Raw genomic sequence first — 13,567 nt, 5'->3', positions numbered from 1 at the left:
TGCGGATTCACATTGTCAGTGGCAGGTATCACTGCTGACCAAGACAAAGTGATTGCTATTAATGACTTTCCAACTCCTGCAAATTTAACAGACCTTAGGTCCTTTATGGGTCTCGTTAACCAGTTGGCTGAATTCACCCCGGAGATATCCGCAGCTCCCCAACCTCTCCGGCCCCTGATGAGCCCTAAGAGACAATTTCTCTGGAAACCGGATCATGACGAGGCATTCCGAAGGGTGAAAGCCGCCCTCATCGACCCCCCAGTCCTCGCCTTATTTAATCCAACCCTGACAACTATCCTCCAGACGGATGCATCTCGGCTTAACGGCATTGGTTTTGCATTACTACAGGACCACGGCAGCGGACGCCTACGCTTAATCCAATGCGGTTCCCGTTTCTTGACGGAGGCGGAGACTAGATATGCCACCATCGAGTTAGAATTACTCGCCGCCGTCTGGGCGATGTTCAAATGCAAATTTTACTTGATGGGACTACAGAATTTTACGCTGATGACCGACCATCGCCCCCTGGTTCCCATCCTGAACAGCCACACTTTAGACGCAGTGGAGAACCCACGTCTCCAGCGCCTGAAGGAGAAGGTGTCCCCATACATATTCACAGCGGTATGGCGTGCTGGAAAGGATCTTCGCATCCCGGACGCCCTATCCCGTGCCCCAGTGAGCTACCCAGCGCCGAAAGACTACACACTCTGCACCGACTCCATTGCATCTCTCCATACGATAGCCACGGTGAGAGCTGTGACAGAGTCCCACGTAGATAAAGATAGGACTCTGGAGGAGTTACGTGACTCAGCTAGGACCGACCCAGACTACGTCCAATTGCATCACTGTGTGACGTCCGGATTCCCCTCGGACCGCTATGCCCTTCCTAGGCCTTTGCTCCCATATTGGAAAATTCGGGATAACCTCCATGCCGATGGTGACCTCGTCCTCTACGGCATAAGAATTGTGGTCCGCAACGCTCTTCGCCGCCGCATCCTGGCCCGTCTTCATGATAGACACAGGGGCGTGGAGGCGACAAAACGCCGGGCAGGTCAAACTGTCTTCTGGCCAGGCGTCAATTTGGACATTGCAAACACGGTCCAGTCGTGTGAACCCTGCCAGTATCTCCAACCTAGCCAGCAGAAGGAACCCATACTCAGTGACGACCACCCAACAAGGCCCTTTGAGTCGATCTCAGCGGACTTCTCCGTTGCAGGCAAGTCATTCCTTGTCATCGCTGACAGACTCTCCGGCTGGCCTGTGGTCGTCCCTTGCAAAGGCGATACGACGTCGTCCAACACCATCCGCATGTTCTGTAACTACTTCCGGGAGGTTGGTGTTCCCCTTCGCTTGCGAACAGACGGAGGCCCCCAGTTCACCAGCCAGGAGTTCAGGAGCTTTGCAGCGCGATGGGGTGTGCGACACATTGTCACATCGCCTCACTACCCGCAATCTAATGGCCATGCCGAGGCCGCTGTGAAGGCCATCAAGCACCTTATCCTTAAGATGGCCCCTTCAGGCAACATAGATTGCGAGGAATTCGACCGAGGCCTCCTGGAACTTCGGAATACTCCCAACTTCACTGATCGTTCCCCAGCTCAGGTGTTATATAGCCATCCCCTCGACTCCTGCGTTCCGGCCCACCCAGATGCTTTCTCCACGGAGTGGCAGACCAAAGCGGAGGAATGCGACCGCCGCGCAGCAACCCAGGCCAAGGATGCTGCAGCTCGGTATGACAGCCATGCACGTGAACTCTCCAGGCTGCACGTCGGCCAGCACGTTCGGCTCCAGTACCCGAAGACCCACCGCTGGGACAAGGTCGGCATTGTCATGCGCGTTGGCAAAGCCAGGACCTATGAAATACGCACCACAAGTGGCCGCGTGTTGCAGCGTAACCGCCACTTCTTGCACCCTGTCACCTGCACCCCTTCCCATCCACATGAGGCCCATAGCGAGGACCCACCTGCTGATTTGCATCACTCCAAGAGACTCCAGTGCAGATTGTCCGCCCGAGACTAAAGTCTGCGGGCGCGAAAGGGGGAAGGGAGGTGTGGGTTAGTGATACCCCGTCTGGCGACATGTGGCAACTCGCATGCCCGAGGCCTAGGCATGTATGCGTGCTTAGCAACAGTGCGTGAGTGAGAGACCGTAGAGGGACGCGGAGTTACGCATGGGCGTTATATTTGAGTATGTTATTCTAGTGTATCTTCTTGTAACTGTGTTATTGTTTAAGGCTGAATGTACTTAAGAACCTACAGTGTGTATTATCAGCCCTCGACCAACACACACAATAGCGAGGTCCAGCTGGTGCCAGTGACGTGATCTAGGGTGACACCAGGATACTCTGTGTTGAGGCTTGGTGGCAAAGAATATGTTGGTTACACAGAGGTCGTGGTAGGAACATATCTCTAAGAGCCTCTGACCATTCTCGTTGAGTTTGCCGACACCGAAGTGGCCAATGCTGCGGGGCCAGGATTCTTGGTCAGCTCCGACACGAGCGTTGAAATCCCCAAGCAGATATAGTTGTTGTGTGGCTGGGATCTCTCTGATGGTAGTCTCAGGCTCCTCATAAAACTCATCCTTGGTCTCAGCCGGAGAGCTGAGTATGGGAGCGTAGATGCTAAGGACGTTGACTGGACAAGGAGAAGTTGAGAGTCGAAGAGAGAGGATTCGAGGTGTTCCCTTTGATGGCGGTTCCACTGAAGACAGTAGAGAGTTTCTCACTGCGAATCCTACGCCATGCATGTGTAGTTCCTCTGGTTCCCTTCCCTGCCAGAAGAATGTGTAATCCTGTTCTCTGAGGCTGCCGCTCGATGGAAGTCTGGTCTCCTGTAATGCAGCCATGTCACTGTTGAGCCTCTCCAGTTCGCGGTTGATGATGGCTGTTTTCCTGGAGTCATCAACCTGTTGTAGATCGTTAGTGAGGCCAGGACACATTGTCCTGACATTCCAGCTTGCCAGACGCAAGATAGATGATTTCTTTTTAACAATATTATGGCTGTTGGGTACTAGGTTTCCGTTCGCTTTTCATATTTTGACGACCACTAAGCTCCAGGTACCCTCTGGAGCAGCAGACGTTGGCGGACCGACACCTTATCGGCCGGGGGCTGCCCAGCTTGAGGCGGACGATAGGACTTCAATGGTCCCTCCCACCGTCAAAGTTGTCCCGTGGCGTCCTTCCTGTACGCTAATTTGGAAGGGCTTATAACCCGTAAACTGACAACATCCGGTTTGTGTCCGCACTTTACAGTGGGGCTGGAGTGTCCCTCTCCATTTTTTTTTTCACGCGAAGCCTGGGTCTGAATATGGAGATCCTGGGTGACCCAAACGTCAGGATCCCCCTCTCGGCCTTGCTGACAAAATCCAAAGGAATGCGAAGCCTGACGTTTGGCGTCAGTTTGGCTGCAGGAGATGCCGGAACAGTGATAATTGTAGCACTGAACCGCCTACGGATCCCCATATATATATATATATATATGTATATATATATATATATATATATATATATATATATATAAATAAACACATAAAAAATAAAGTTTTTCAGTTTTGAAAATTTCCTGACCCGGAAATGAGTCATCACCGGAAACACTAACTCCCGGGGACACATCTGACTCAGACGCCTGTAAGCATTCATAGAGGGTAGACGTGTCTTTAAGCTGCTCTCCGTGTGTTAATCTAATACGTTAATAATATTACCATGGAAAAAGAAAGTGGTGCTAACAAGAAAAAGAGAATCTTTACGGAATTCTGACAAAAGAATCTTTACGAAATATTAATGAGAAAATATTTACGAAATATTGCCAAGAGAATCTTTACCAAATGTTAACAAGAGAATCTTTACGAAATATTGCCAAGAGAATCTATATACATAAAAAAATAAAGTTTTTCAGTTTTGAAAATTTCCTGGCGTTTTTATGACCACCTTCCGAAATTTTATTGCCTTTATGATTGACCTAACGAGAAAGAGAAACAGAGAGAGAGACGAGGGGAGAATGTGACGACAACGTCAGTAGACTTTGACGACTCCTTTTGGAGACTGAAGACTCCTTCGAGAGATTTTGAAGACTCCTTCGTAAATCCCGTGGAATTTCCATTTATTCAAAGCTTAACGTGTGACGTCATGTCGCGTTGCTTTCTGAGCTCCTATCAGAACTTCGCGAAAATAAGGAGATAAATAAATCCACGAGATAAATAAATTCACTAACATAAAAAAATATTTCTCTCTAAACCTTCCAACCTCCTACGCAAGGCCCAACCCGGAAATGAGTCATCACCGGAAACACTAACTCCCGGGGACACATCTGACTCAGACGCCTGTAAGCATTCGTAGAGGGTAGACGTGTCTTTAAGCTGCTCTCCGTGTGTTAATCTAATACGTTAATAATATTACCATGGAAAAAGAAAGTGGTGCTAACAAGAAAAAGAGAATCTTTACGGAATTCTGACAAAAGAATCTTTACGAAATATTAATGAGAAAATATTTACGAAATATTGCCAAGAGAATCTTTACCAAATGTTAACAAGAGAATCTTTACGAAATATTGCCAAGAGAATCTATATACATAAAAAAATTAAGTTTTTCAGTTTTAAAAATTTCCTGGCGTTTTTATGACCACCTTCCGAAATTTTATTGCCTTTATGATTCACCTAACGAGAAAGAGAAACAGAGAGAGAGACGAGGGGAGAATGTGACGACAACGTCAGTAGACTTTGACGACTCCTTTTGGAGACTGAAGACTCCTTCGGGAGATTTTGAAGACTCCTTTGTAAATCCCGTGGAATTTCCATTTATTCAAAGCTTAACGTGTGACGTCATGTCGCGTTGCTTTCTGAGCTCCTAACAGAACTTCACGAAAAACCACTAACATAAAAAAAAATATTTCTCTCTAAACCTTCCGACCTCCTACGCAAGGCCCAACCCGGAAATGAGTCATCATCGGAAACACTAACTCCCGGGGACACATCTGACTCAGACGCCTGTAAGCATTCATAGAGGGTAGACGTGTCTTTAAGCTGCTCTCCGTGTGTTAATGTAATACGTTAATAATATTACCATGGAAAAAGAAAGTGGTGCTAACAAGAAAAAGAGAATCTTTACGGAATTCTGACAAAAGAATCTTTACGAAATATTAATGAGAAAATATTTACGAAATATTGCCAAGAGAATCTTTACCAAATGTTAACAAGAGAATCTTTACGAAATATTACCAAGAGAATCTTTACAAAATATTGCTAAGAGAATCTTTACGAAATATTGCCAAGAGAATCTATATACATAAAAAAATAAAGTTTATCTATTTTGAAAATTTCCTGGCTTTTTTATGACCACCTTCCGAAATTTTATTGCCTTTATGATTGACCTAACGAGAAAGAGAAACAGAGAGAGAGACGAGGGGAGAATTTGACGACAACGTCAGTAGACTTTGACGACTCCTTTTGGAGACTGAAGACTCCTTCGGGAGATTTTGAAGACTCCTTCGCAAATAGGGGAAGAAGAACCTGATCAATTCATCGTGTGCATTCCAAGATCAATTTTCAGTAAGACAGAAGAAGAAGCCGTAGCCATGATTATGCCCGAAGAAATTTACACAGTGGATTATTCTAAAGACCTTTCACTGAGGGACATCGTTAGAAAGAGAAGGAAGATTTGAATTTCCACTTATGTGTTTAATGTATTTTTCATGTACAAAATCGTAGTAGGTCTAAATAAAATTATGGAATTTATTGTTACTCTTTTATTTTCCCATTTTGGTACATTAAAACTGCCCGTAGGGCAGGGCGCGAAGCCAGGTCCGGGTGCTTGTATATATATATATATATATATATATATATATATATATATATATATATATATATATATATATATATATATATACATCTACACTGAATGGTTCCCAGCGATCAATTGATATTATTCAACCACAAACAACTTTTAATTCCATGCCATCGCAATCGAGACTGAAGAATCGCTCGATGGAGACATTTTATTGGAAATTGAAACGTGGACGAGCCGAGGATTCGAACCCAGCTAACCCGTAACAAAGTTACAGTGACTTAAACCAATGCGCTATCAAGAGAGATATAAGTTGAGTACGATTTTCTTATATTTGTATGCTCGAATTACATACATCTACACGAAATATCGCGTTCAACCCACCTCCGCTATGATATTGCATTTAGCTAGTATGTGCACGTGGGATAGATTATACATCTACACTGAATGGTTCCCAGCGATCAATTGATATTATTCAACCACAAACAACTTTTAATTCCATGCCATCGCAATCGAGACTGAAGAATCGCTCGATGGAGACATTTTATTGGAAATTGAAACGTGGACGAGCCGAGGATTCGAACCCAGCTAACCCGTAACAAAGTTACAGTGACTTAAACCAATGCACTATCAAGAGAGATATAAGTTGAGTACGATTTTCTTATATTTGTATGCTCGAATTACATACATCTACATTCAGTGTAGACGTATAATCTATCCCACGTGCACATACTAGCTAAATGCAATATCATAGCGGAGGTGGGTTGAACGCGATATTTCGTGTAGATGTATGTAATTCGAGCATACAAATATAAGAAAATCGTACTCAACTTATATCTCTCTTGATAGCGCATTGGTTTAAGTCACTGTAACTTTGTTACGGGTTAGCTGGGTTCGAATCCTCGGCTCGTCCACGTTTCAATTTCCAATAAAATGTCTCCATCGAGCGATTCTTCAGTCTCGATTGCGATGGCATGGAATTAAAAGTTGTTTGTGGTTGAATAATATCAATTGATCGCTGGGAACCATTCAGTGTAGATGTATAATCTATCCCACGTGCACATACTAGCTAAATGCAATATCATAGCGGAGGTGGGTTGAACGCGATATTTCGTGTAGATGTATGTAATTCGAGCATACAAATATAAGAAAATCGTACTCAACTTATATCTCTCTTGATAGCGCATTGGTTTAAGTCACTGTAACTTTGTTACGGGTTAGCTGGGTTCGAATCCTCGGCTCGTCCACGTTTCAATTTCCAATAAAATGTCTCCATCGAGCGATTCTTCAGTCTCGATTGCGATGGCATGGAATTAAAAGTTGTTTGTGGTTGAATAATATATATATATATGTATATATATGTATATATATATATATATATATATATATTTATATATATATATATATATTGATAGTACATATGGGCAGGATATTTTTTCATATACATACTTCATTGAAAGTGATGGCTAATTGTGCATTTATTATTTTTTTAAATGTGTTTTCCATATGTCTTACTATGGATTTATGTTCTTTTGAAAGGAGGTTTATGACTTCGCTGTAGGTGGTCATGTTTGCTATATCACGATTTCTGGTTCAAGACCCTTCTTCAGTAGCTCTGAGGAATATTCTATCTTGTCAGGATAAGAATTGTTCTAGTGTTATGTTTAATTATTTTACTATATATACTTAAATTTCTGTACTTATTTTTCAATGGGGGAGGTCACCGGTTGCCTGGAAGAGGTTACCTGGTAACTCAGGCGGTGATGAAATATCACGTACTAGGGGAAGCCTCCGGCTTCGTGTTGTGAAGAAATGCCCTGTGCCCTGTGATGGCTAATTGTGCATTTATTATTTTTTCAAATGTATTTTCCATATGTCTTACTATGGATTTGTGTTCTTTTGAAAGGAGGTTTATGACTTCACTCTAGGTGGTCATATTTGCTATATCACGATTTCGGGTTCAAGACCTTTCTTCAGTAGCTCTGAGGAATATTCTATCTTGTCAGGATAAGAATTGTTCTAGTGTTATGTTTAATTATTTTACTACACATACTTAAATTTCTGTACTTATTTTTCAATGGGGGAGGTCACCGGTTGCCTGGAAGAGGTTACCTGGTAACTCAGGCAGTGATGAAATATCACGTACTAGGGGAGCCTCCGGCTTCGTATTGTGAAGAAATGCCCTGTGCTTGGGATTGTAGCGTTTAGTCTCCGCTTTGATTTGTGGGCTTATGTCTCATGCTTGGATTAGTTGCGATTTGTCTCAACTTCTTAAGTTACCTTCTCTTTTTTAGTAATCACCCTGATGATTTTAAGAAAAGTGTTGCCTCTGGTCTTTTCTTGAGGGCTTTCAAGATCTGCAGTCCTCAATTTCTGGACCAAGAAATTGAGGCGATCAAATGTCAACATAAGAAGTTGGCATATCCACCTTGGTTTCTAGATTAAGCCCTTAGTAAGGCTAGGGCCAACCATTTCAAAACTTCCGTTCCCTCTAGTCATCACCGCTCTTTTAAAGATATCCTAAAAGTTCCCTATAGTAAAACCATCAGTTCTTCTACAAAGTTGTTTTCTTATGAACCTCTCACTATTGCCTATCACCATCCCAACATCGTGCTTAAGCAAACTGTGAACTACAGTTAAGCAGTAGTCGTCACTCAGGTCAGGTCAACCGGGTAGCTGCTTCAGTTAGCGATATGGCGAGTGAGTGTGTCACTGTGTTCAGCGCCGAAGAGGTTCAATCTCTACTTAGCAGAATTGAAGCCTTGGAGGATGCTGTTAAGTGCCTTAAAGAGGAGAATCGAGTTCTCCGCTCGAAGGCCCATAATACGGAAGACAAAATTAGCGATGAGCATGGATGGAATACGGTGAGAAATAAGATGCGGAAAAGATGCGGAAAAGTCTTCACCAGCCCCACTGAAATGCAAAAACTCGTTTCAAGTGCTGGCGAATCTGCAGGAAGAAGGAACTAATGAAATCCAAGAGAAGAAGGAAAGGGCAGACGCTGGATCCCTGCCCACAGGTAAGATTTTGGTAGTTGGAGACAGTCAAGTGCGGTATTTAGACAGGGTTTTCTGCGACAAAGATAGGAAACATAGGACGCAGGTGTGTTTCCCTGGCGCGGGCATAGGAGATGTTAGAGATAGGATAGAGGAGTGTCTAGTAGGAGAAGGTAAGGACCCAGTAGTTTGCTTAAGTGCCGGAGGAAATGATATAGGTAAGCTAGGGAGTGAGGAATTATTTGCGCGGTACCGGGATGCGCTAGACAAGATCAGGAATAGGGGAGGTGTTCCTGTAGTATGTGGAATCCTTCCGAGGCGCAGAGTTGGAGGCATGTGGCATTCCAGGGCTATTGCAATGAATTGCAGGCTGGCAAAACATTGTAAGGCCAATGGATGGGCATTTGTCGACAACTGGGACCGCTTTTATGGTAAGAATCACCTATACACAAGGGACGGAGTGCACTTGTCTCCCATAGGATTTCGGCTCCTTGCTGAATTCCTTGAGCGAGAAGTAGGCATCCTACAGGGTTTTTTCGGGTAGATTATGTGGGAGTAGGGGGGGAAGTATCGGAATATAGTTTAGGCAATAGAAACAACTTAGAGGACTGTGTAAAAAATCACCAAAGCAGGTGGAGGGAAGATAAACTTAAAGTTTACTATACAAATAGCAGGAGCATAATTAACAAAATTGATTTGCTGCGAGGTAAAGCATGCGTAGAAAATTTCGATATTATAGCTATTACTGAATCCTGGATCAACATGGCTGATAAACATTTTCTTCCGGAAATCGAAATAGAAGGATATAAGTTTTTTCATAAGGATAGGGTCGGCAGGAATGGGGGAGGTGTAGCACTTTTCGTTAAAAATACTTTAAACTGTATTGTCAACAATTCGATTAAGGAAGAGGACTGTACGGAATCTATTTGGGTAGAGATTATAGGCAAGAATAAGAAAGCTATTATTGGCGTCTTGTATAGACCTCCTAACCTCAGCATTGAGCAGACTGATTCCCTGATTCGTGAAATTCACAGAGCGTCCCAGTACAAAAACGTTGTAATCATGGGAGATTTTAACTATAGAAACATTGACTGGGAAACTTTAATAGGAGATCATGAAGCGAAGAAATTCCTAGATGTAGTGCAGGATAATTTCCTAAAACAAATGATTACCGATCCTACGAGGGGACAAAATACCCTGGACTTAATTCTAACAAATAATGAGCACCAAATTAGCAGCGTAGTAGTGGGAGATAGTCTAGGCTTTAGCGATCATCAAGAAATAAGATTTAATGTTATTTGGGAAAAAATAAAAAGTACGAATAACGTTCAAGTACCAGACTTCAGGAAAGCAAACTTTGACAATATAAAAACCTATTTGAAATTGAATACGAAAAGCCAGGCGGACGTTTCAGACATTCTTGATTCTCGTTGCGGGGCTAGTCAGGTGTGGGTCATGGACGGTAAGAAGCATACCTTAGGTCAGGTCTGGGTCAAAGAGGGTACTACGCATACCTCAGGGCAGGTCAATTGGGGGCGAGGGCCCAGCAGTCAGGTCAGTAATTTAAATGACATGTATAACAATCTAACTGATCTAATTATTAATGCACAAAATACATTTATCCCCCTAAAGTCAATACGGAAAAATAGTAATACTCCCAAATGGATGACGGACAGATTGAAACATGAGATCGGAATGAAAAGAGGACTTTACGTAAAAATGAAAAACGGGGAATCACACCTTAGATCAAGATATAACGAAATGGCAAAGCTGGTTAAAAGGAATACACGTTCAGCGAAACGTAATTATGAAATCAAGGTTGCCAGTCAAGCAAAATCCAACCCAAAGGGTTTCTTTCACCTCTATAGAACAAAAAATAAAGAAAGAATAGGACCAATTAAAAACAATGAAAATGTCATGATTGAATCGGAAGAAAAAATGAGTGAGGAGTTTAACAATTATTTTCTATCGGTATTTACTGATGAGAGGTTAGATAAAGTACCTGACTGCGATCCGATTTTCAGAGGGGATGAAGAAAGTAGTCTAACTAATATCAGCATTAGTAAAGAGGAAGTAGTCAAGCAGATTGACAGACTTAAAGCTACAAAATCTCCGGGTCCAGACGAAATTTTTCCAAGAATGCTTAAAGAGTGTAAATTTGAAATCTGCGACCAGTTAACTGAAATATTCAATAAATCGGTAGACACTGGTTCTGTTCCAACTGCTTGGAGGCAGGCAAACGTTGTTCCTGTTTTTAAGAAGGGAGATAGATCGTCTATATGCAACTACAGGCCAATCAGTTTGACATCGGTTATAGGAAAAAATGCTTGAATCAATAATAGTAAATAGACTCAGAGAACACATTGAAGGGCATAATTTAATTCGTGTTTCACAGCATGGTTTCTCCAAGGGTAAGTCATGTGTGACTAATCTTCTATCCTTTTACACTAAGGTATATAAGGCGGCAGACAACAATGAAAATTACGATGTTATTTACCTTGACTTTAGCAAAGCGTTCGACAAAGTGCCACACCAGAGACTACTAAATAAAATCAAAGCCCATGGCATAGGAGGAAAAGTGTTAGAATGGATTAGAGCTTGGATTAGTAACAGAAAGCAACGGGTCACCATAAATGGAATAAAATCTAGGTGGGGCAATGTTACTAGCGGGGTTCCCCAGGGCTCGGTTTTGGGTCCCTTGTTGTTCATTATGTATATAAACGACTTAGACGAAGGGTTAAATAGTGATGTTAGTAAGTTTGCGGACGACACTAAAATAGGACGCCTAATTAGGTCAGGAGACGACGCCCAGATTCTGCAGGATGACCTTAATAAGCTGTTAACATGGTCGGTGAAGTGGCAAATGAACTTCAATATCTCTAAGTGTAGCGTGTTAAACGTAGGGCTACACAACCCCGAAAATAGATACAACTTAGATAACACGTTTTTAGAAAAATCTGAGTGCGAGAGGGACTTGGGAGTTCTGGTGAGTCCGGACCTTAAAACCAGGAAGCAGTGTATTAGCGCCAGAAATAAAGCTAACAGAGCATTAGGCTTCATTGCTAGGACGGTAACGAATAGAAGTGCAGAGGTAATTATTAAACTCTACCTAGCGATAGTTAGACCCATCCTTGACTATGCGGTACAGTTTTGGTCTCCGTCCTACAGAATGGACGTAAATTCATTAGAATCAGTACAGAGAAGAATGACCAAAATGATACAAGGACTCGGAAATTTGCCTTACGAAGAGAGGCTTAGGCACCTAAACTTACACTCTCTGGAAAGACGCAGAGTGCGGGGTGATCTAATAGAAGTGTTCAAGTGGATCAAAGGCTATAACAAGGGTGATGCAAACAAGGTCATCATAATAAAACAACAGGGCAGGACTCGCAGTAATGGGTACAAACTGGACAAATTTAGATTTAAGAAGGAAATAGGCAAGAATTGGTTTACTAATAGGGTGGTCGATGAATGGAATAAACTTAGTAACCATGTAGTAAGCGCTGAAACTATCAGTTGTTTTAAAAAACGATTAGACAACTTTATGGATGGGGATGACAGGTGGTGATGGATACGGAGCTGCCTAGTGTAGGCCTTATGGTCTTTTGCAGTCTCCTTTATTTCTTATGTTCTTATGTTCTTATGTTCAACAAAACCTGTAGATCGCCAGCAGTGCTCGTTGGTGGGTGGGGGAAGGTACCGCAGTAGCGGGTATGTGATTTGATCCACCCCTGTGTACTTCTTAGTGGCTTTTGTGGCCCTGAGGGACCACCTCGTCTCCAAGAGTGTGAGGTTTCTGTCCTCCCCTTTGGGGGGGGGGGGGGTGAGGAGGAGAGGTCCATTTGGTCATAAGTATGTGTGTATATATATATATATATATATATATATATTTATTTATATATATATTGTATGTGTATATATATATATATGTACACATATATGTACACGTATACATATACATATACATATACATACATATATATATATATATACATATATATATATATATATGTATATATATGTATTTACATATATATTTATATGTATATATATACATATATATATATATATATATATATTTATATACATATACATATATATATATACATATATTTATATATATATAATATATGTATATATATGTGTATATGTATATATATGTATATAAATATATATATATAATAACCAAATACTGTATATATATATATATATATATATATATACACATATATATATGTATATATATGTATATATATTTATATATGTATATATATGTATATACTGTACACACACACACACACACACACACACACACACACACACACACACACACACACACACACACACACACACACACACACACACACACACATATATATATATATATATATATATATATATATGTATATATATATATATATATACATATATATATACATATATGTGTGTGTGTGTGTATATATATATATATGTGTGTATATATATATATATATGTGTGTATATATATATGTATATATATATGTATATATATATATACATATATGTATATATATACATATATATATACTGGCTGCTGGGCCAGATAGAATTAATGTAAATGTACTGGAGTTATGCAGAGAACCATTAGCGCCTTCTTTGTTTAATTTTTTTTTACACCAATCCTTGGATAATGCCTGTATACCTACCTTATGGAAAACATCTGAATTAATACCAGTACCCAAAAAATCCCTACCATCCTGTAAAAATGATTATCGCCCAGTAGCCTTGACTTCCATTATGATGAAATATTTAGAGA

The sequence above is a fragment of the Oratosquilla oratoria genome, chromosome 32 (assembly GCF_046742065.1).
Source record: "Oratosquilla oratoria isolate Oo_2021 chromosome 32, ASM4674206v1, whole genome shotgun sequence".
NCBI lineage: Eukaryota > Metazoa > Arthropoda > Malacostraca > Stomatopoda > Squillidae > Oratosquilla > Oratosquilla oratoria.
The sequence above is the reverse complement of the archived record's forward strand: the minus strand, read 5'-3'. Positions refer to the sequence as shown.